This window comes from Aquarana catesbeiana, linkage group LG04, assembly GCF_042186555.1.
Source record: "Aquarana catesbeiana isolate 2022-GZ linkage group LG04, ASM4218655v1, whole genome shotgun sequence".
NCBI lineage: Eukaryota > Metazoa > Chordata > Amphibia > Anura > Ranidae > Aquarana > Aquarana catesbeiana.
Window position 1 is genome coordinate 191,288,316 of NC_133327.1, and position 7,310 is coordinate 191,295,625.

The 7,310-nt window shown below is 40.5% G+C and overlaps 1 long non-coding RNA gene across 1 annotated transcript; it reads right to left on the minus strand.

The window, feature by feature from the left end:
* Positions 1-450: 450 nt before the first annotated feature.
* LOC141141453 (uncharacterized) lies at positions 451-1,644 on the minus strand. The gene is made up of 4 exons (XR_012244087.1): positions 1,435-1,644; positions 995-1,082; positions 738-841; positions 451-602 (listed from the first exon to the last, which is right to left on the minus strand). It is a non-coding gene; the product is annotated as an uncharacterized lncRNA (long non-coding RNA).
* Positions 1,645-7,310: the final 5,666 nt, after the last annotated feature.

The window sequence follows — 7,310 nt, forward strand, 5'->3', positions numbered from 1 at the left end:
TGGCATGGTGCGGCTCCAGTAACATTTAACATTGGTGTCTATGGTCATTTTTGGTCAGCCTGGCATGGCGCGACTCCAATAACATTTAACATTGGCGTCTATGGAAAATCTTGGTCAGCTTGGCATGGCAAGCTGACCAAGATTGCATCAAACTGCACATGCGCGAGATCGGCAGGTGCATGCTGGGTATCCAGCATGCACGGAATCAGGGAGAAGGACACTGTGGCTTCAGATGCCCACACTGGAGATGGCCGTACTGTGCAGAAACTTCACAAAGTAAGAAAACAATGCTGCACAGAGAGAACACTGGGCATAAATAACAGTGGGGAGAAGTAAGGGATTTTAACGGTGCAAAGTAATCCACAGAAAGGAAAGTAATAAGTAAAAAGGTATAATTTTTAATTTACATTCAATGTTAAAAAACATATAGAGAACACATATTTTACACGTATTGCAGTGTTTATACAATTAAGGTGGTCACACAGGACACAAAATATATTTTTCAGATGATAGGACCGCATACTAGCCCGACATGTTTCGCTGAATTGCTTTCTCGAGGGATATGCAGGCCGAAGATTATTATCATCCAACACTTTACAATTCTGAAGATAGAGACACAGAAATATAAGCGACAAAAATAGAGATACATGGTGAACATATTTTTCAAAGTACAAAATTATACAGAAAAATCAGGAAAGAGCACAGTGTCCACTGGACATAGCACAAAGGGTGCTTACCCCACAGTGACCCTCTCTCAGGTCAGTCACCGCACAACCATCCACTAGCACTGAAACCCTGATATGGCCATATCGGTGCAGTCACAGGGGACAGAAAGGTAAAACTGAAAATAAAGCAGGATACATATATATGTGAGAGACTACACACATACGTAAAATTATTATGTGCGTAGCTATTTATAAGGGGCAACTGACAAGATTAAATTCTAGCTCAATCAAAATAGGGACGGTAGCCTAGAAAATCAATTAGTACTTACTTTTAAATTGTTAATTAACAGAACATATTGGTGGGAGGAACACTTCAGAACACCTGCTGGTGGTGATTGCAGGGGAATATTCTGGTGGCTATTAGATAAAAAATATATATAGATAGGGAGTGATTAACAGATATAAATATAGGGGAGAATTAATTGTCCAAATAATAAGAAGATGGGATATAAAGCCATATAGTGGATATAAAATAGATTAGAAAAAAGGATAGAGGTTATCCAAATTAAATAGATAATACCAGGGACTTAGTCTCATCAAGTTATATATAGAGATAAAGAAAAAGGGAATGATTGAAAATGGATAATAAATCCAGCAAGCTTTACTTTCAAATGTTTAAAAGATAAAGGATCAACTTATCAGGGAAAAATGAAGGGATTGGCTAAGAGTAGTAAAACAGAAAAGTAGTGCAGTGTTTGGCAAGGCTTACCAGTCACAGACACTGCAGATGTTGAGTCCTACCCTCCGGCTCTGGCAGCTAAACTGACAGATAAGCCGGCTTTATCTGTCCCCCATCGTGTTGGCGTGTGACGTCACCAACACAATGTGGACGTGTGGAGGCCTGTGCGCATGCCCAGGGAGCCGAGGATGCGATTGACTACAAGCCCCAAGGTGCAGCACAGCCACATGACAGCTGCGGCCGACACGCAGACTGGGACTGGGTGAGCGGATCCGCCCACACAATCTGCAGTGGAAACCCGGGGCTGTAGGAAATGGTAAAGGGAACGCTGAGTAGCGTAACCAAGATCCGGCCCCGGTTCTCCTGGTGGCAAGGCGTGAATAGGGCACAACATAGATAGCGATGTGCCCCGGGCGTCCGTGTGACTGCCATGGACCCGACCAGGGAATGTGGAGGAGGGGAAGAGCCAAGACAGATCGAGAGGGGGGAAAAACTGATGGGGCAAACGATGGGCTGGGTCAAGGACCACCCACAGACCTAGCCCATCAATATATTGAGAGAACACTGTACTTTATAATTATGTATCCACATTTTCAACAAAATACAAAAAGGTTACAGTAAATTCATTGCATACACGAAAAGGACTTATTAGAAGGAGAAAAAAAAAGGAGAAAATTATATAAACATAACAAGAAAATGTAATAATAATATATACATTATATATACACGTGAAAAAATAAAAAGAAGAACAAAAAAAAAAATTGAATAAAAGAAAAGTGCGGAACAGGGGAAGGGAAAGAGAGAGGGAAGAAGAAGGCAGACAGAATGAAGGGAGGTGGGAGGAAGAGGAAATCTCTAAACAGGATTTACAAAAAGGGCCTGAAACTCAAGCTTTCATTGAAACCTGGAAAGGTAGTTGCTCTAAGATCATATATCCAGCGGGCTTCAAGCTGGAGCAGCGTCCGATCGACGCTCCCCCCTCTTTCATCCAGCGGGATATGCTCTAATGCCAAAAATTTGATAGTATAAGGGTTGAAATCATGTTGAGTGCCAACATGTCTGCTTATGGCGGTATCCATTTTCCTTTTCTTTATAGGTTTGATATGGTCCCTTATACGTTTGAGAAATTGTCACTTTGTTTTCCCGATGTAAAAACCACCACAGAGACATTGGGCTAGATAAATGACCCCTGGTGTTTGGCAGGTAACTCCAGATTTAGTGGAATGCCATTTCCCATTAGGGAGTAGGAATCTGGATTTATTGTCCACAAACTCACAATGTCCACAGGGAGAGGTACCTATATTTGTTGGATTATTAATGGAAGGGGCTTCGCTGAAATGGATATGGACTAGATGGTCTTTCAAAGAAGGAACTCGTCTAAAAGTTATCTCTAGAAATTCTTTGATATATTTCCTGGCCACTGGGTCAGCTGACAGAAGAGGCCAGAATCTGTTTAGGATGCTTCTAATTTCATTATGTTGGTTGGAATAGTGGGTGATCATTCTTACTGTATCCACTTTTTTGGAGGATTTAGAGGAAAAAATCAAAGAGTCTCTCTTTTGAAAATTAACACGATTATATGCCCTCTTAAGGCAGGCATGACTGTAGCCTCGAGCTAACAATCTATCATATAGATCTTTGGCAGCTATCTGGAAATCTGAATCCTTGCTACAGTTGTGTTTAAGTCGCAGATACTGACTGTAAGGGATACTTTTTAGTAGTGAATCTGGATGGGAGCTTCTGGCATGGAGAATAGTATTGCCTGCAGAGGGCTTTTTATACAGTGAGGAGTCCAGCTTTCCGTTAACATCAATGGAAATCGTCAGGTCAAGAAAATTGATATTGGTTTGACTGTATTCCATGGTAAATCTGAGATTGAAATCATTTATAGAGATCAATCTTAGAAAATTATTCAGTTCTAATTCAGTTCCAGACCAAAAAATTAAAACATCATCTATGTAGCGATGCCAGGAGATGACCATATCCAAAAGGTGGGCCAGGTCATCCCTGGAAAAAACATCCTTTTCCCAGCCCCCCAGGTACAGGTTGGCATACGATGGGGCACACTTGGTCCCCATCGCAACCCCCTGCACCTGGAGGTAGTGGGAAGAGTCAAAAAGGAAAACATTATGTCTTAGAATATAGTCAAGGAGTTCCAGCACAAACTCATTGTATTTGCAAGAAGAGGGACCTCTTTCATTTAAATGACTTTGTACTACTTCAATACCCCTGTCATGAGGGATGGTATTGTACAGACTTTCAATGTCAAGTGCCACGAGCCAAGTGTCTGGAGGAAGTGAGAAGCCCGCTGGATATATAATCTTAGAGCAACTACCTTTCCAGGTTTTAATGAAAGCTTGAGTTTCGGGCCCTTTTTGTAAATCCTGTTTAGAGATTTCCTCTTCCTCCCACCTCCCTTCATTCTGTCTGCCTTTTCCTTCCCTCTCTCTTTCCCTTCCCCTGTTCCGCACTTTTTTTTATTCAATTTTTTTTGTTTTTGTTTTTGTTCTTCTTTTTATTTTTTCACGTGTATATATAATGTATATATTATTATTAAATTTTCTTGTTGTTATGTTTATATAATTTTCTCCTTTTTTTTCTCCTTCTAATAAGTCCTTTTCGTGTATGCAATGAATTTACTGTAACCTTTTTGTATTTTGTTGAAAATGTGGATACATAATTATAAAGTACAGTGTTCTCTCGATATATTGATGGGCTAGGTCTGTGGGTGGTCCTTGACCCAGCCCATCGTTTGCCCCGTCAGTTTTTCCCCCCTCTCTATCTGTCTTGGCTCTTCCCCTCCTCCACATTCCCTGGTTGGGTCCATGGCAGTCACATGGACGCCTGGGGCACATCGCTATCTACATTGTGCCCTATTCACGCCTTGCCACCAGGAGAACCGTGGGCGGATCTTGGTTACGCTGCTCAGCATTCCCTTTACCATCTCCTACAGCCCCGGGTTTCCACTGCAGATTGTGTGGGCGGATCCGCTCACCCAGTCCCAGTCTGCGTGTCGGCCACAGCTGTCATGTGGCTGCGCTGCACCTTGGGGCTTGTAGTCAATCGGATCCTCGGCTCCCTGGGCATGCGCACAGCTGTCCGTATCGTGTTGGTGACGTCACATGCCAACACGATGGGGGACAGATAAAGCCGGCTTATCTGTCAGTTTAGCTGCCAGAGCTGGAGGGTAGGACTCAACATATGCAGTGTCTGTGACTGGTAAGCCTTGGTAAACACTGCACTACTTTTCTGTTTTACTACTCTTAGCCAATCCTTTCATTATTCCCTGATAAGTTGATCCTTTATCTTTTAAAAATTTGAAAGTAAAGCTTGCTGGATTTATTATCCGTTTTCAATAATTCCCTTTTTCTTTATCTCTATATATAACTTGATGAGACTAAGTCCCTGGTATTATCTATTTAGTTTAGATAACCTCTATCCTTTTTTCTAATCTATTTTATATCCACTATATGGCTTTATATCCCATCTTCTTATTATTTGGACAATGAATTCCCCCCTATATTTATATCTGTTAATCACTCCTTATCTATATATATATATTTTATCTAATAGCCACCAGAATATTCCCCTGCAATCACCACCAGCAGGTGTTCTGAAGTGTTCCTCCCACCAATATGTTCTGTTAATTAACAATTTAAAAGTAAGTACTAATTGATTTTCCGGGCTACCGTCCCTATTTTGATTGAGCTAGAATTTAATCTTGTCAGTTGCCTATAGCTACGCACATAATAAGTGACTGACCTGAGAGAGGGTCACTGTGGGGTAAGCACCCTTTGTGCTATGTCCAGTGGACACTGTGCTCTTTCCTGATTTTTCTATATAATTTTGTACTTTGAAAAATATGTTCACCAAGTATCTCTATTTTTGTCGCTTATATTTCTGTGTCTCTATCTTCAGAATTGTAAAGTGTTGGATGATAATAATCTTCGGCCTGCATATCCCTTGAGAAAGCAATTCAGCGAAACATTTCGGGCTAGTATGCGGTCCTTTCATCTGAAAAATATATTTTGTGTCCTGTGTGACCACCATAATTGTATAAACACTGCCATACGTGTAAAATATGTGTTCGCTATATGTTTTTTAACTTTGAATGTAAATTAAAAATTATACCTTTTTACTTATCACTTTCCTTTCTGTGGATTACTTTGCACCGTTAAAATCCCTTACTTCTCCCCACTGTTATTTAAATTTTCTCCAGGGATGTGGTGCCAATCTTTTTGGGTGTTTCACCATTAATCGGAACCAAATTCTTGTAACACGGGGCATAGTTTACCTATGTTATTTTTTTATTTTTTTTCGATTTTAAAATATTTATTAAGGTAAAATAGTAAACAACAACAATTCTCTACCCACGCAGGGGAGTAAAAAAGATAACAGATTATGGTCATGTAGAAATGAATGCACTAGGAAGTAAGAAGAGATATATTGCAAAGGAAATATTCATGTATATATCTTCTATGCAGTAATGATAATCATAGACAACGTGGGAGCCCTGTCTGGTATTCAAAATAAGTTACCATCCGCCCTGAAATCCAGACACCCCGTTTTGGGATCATGCTGTGTCTGGGCCTCAAAGGCCTCTGGATCCTAGATGAGAAGTAAGTCCTAGACAGTGCATAAAGAGTGATACTGTACAATACAATTGGGCTTCGTATGATAACAAAAGTGCTTAGAAGTCAAACTATCGGAGCCCTTATCTGTTCTGCTAAATTCCGACCTTAATCAAAGGTGGATAAACCAATTTAAAATATTAATATTAACAAAATTATTCCCGCGCTATCAGATATGAAGTCGCCTGGGGGTGGAAAAGCTGCTTGCACCGATTCTGGTATACACCTGACCTTGTAAATGAATATGTAAATGGGTGGTGCTGCGCTAATCCTAAATATAAAAAACAGTGTAGCTTAAATGGTAGTCATCACCAAAAAATAAATTCAAATGGTGCATAATACTCAACCAAACAGTATAAATATCATAACCGTGACAGAATCTTCATAAAAATTGAAAAAACTTGTATCACCGTAGTGTATGACTAACTCAAAATCAGTAACAAAACAATACTTAATGCAGTGCAGGTAAGTTGTAAGTGGTGGTTTAAGCTATGTACACACACAGCTCATAAAAAGTGACAATGTGCAATATAATACAGTATAAGTGGCAGTATGCTAAACTTCACATAAAGTGCCAAAGGTGCAAAAAACCATCCAGCAATAAATACAATATGACTGTCCCAAAATAAAAAATAATTGTTTCAAAAAAGTCCTTTTTGTAAAATGAAATATGTGACAGCAATGTCCTGACATGCAAACGTTGCAATTAAAGTGTTCAAAGTGCATCTTCGTGTGCAAACACACAGGTGGGTAATGGCCCCTTACCTTAAGGTAATAGGGCAAAAGCATATGACCAGACAAAGCCTTTGTAGTATCCACCTGGGGGTTCCAGCGCGTCGCTCACCGTCCTAGATCCTGGGATAAGGTTCCCTCAGATGCAGTGCGGGGGGGTATATAAGATAATAAGGCAAGAAGGGACCCAATAGTGTAATTCCATTTGATAAAGGGTTGTTTGTTTATTTAAAGAAAATACAGGTACTCACATTTAAAAACAATGAACAGCGGTTTGATCCGACGAGCGGCAAGCTCGTATGCCTCTATCAGTGTATGCAGCCTGTCCCGTCCCTACGCGTGACGCCACACCACAGGTGACTTCATCAGGGGATAAGTACAGGCTAAAAAAGTGTCCATTTTCCTAGGGGCCATAGTACACATCATAAGCGGAACCTGCATACTATGGCCCCTAGGAAAATGGCCACCGCATTATAATACATTAGACTTCGGGAAAATGGCCGCTCATTGCCGGCCACTATTAAACTATTTAAGGACACTTTT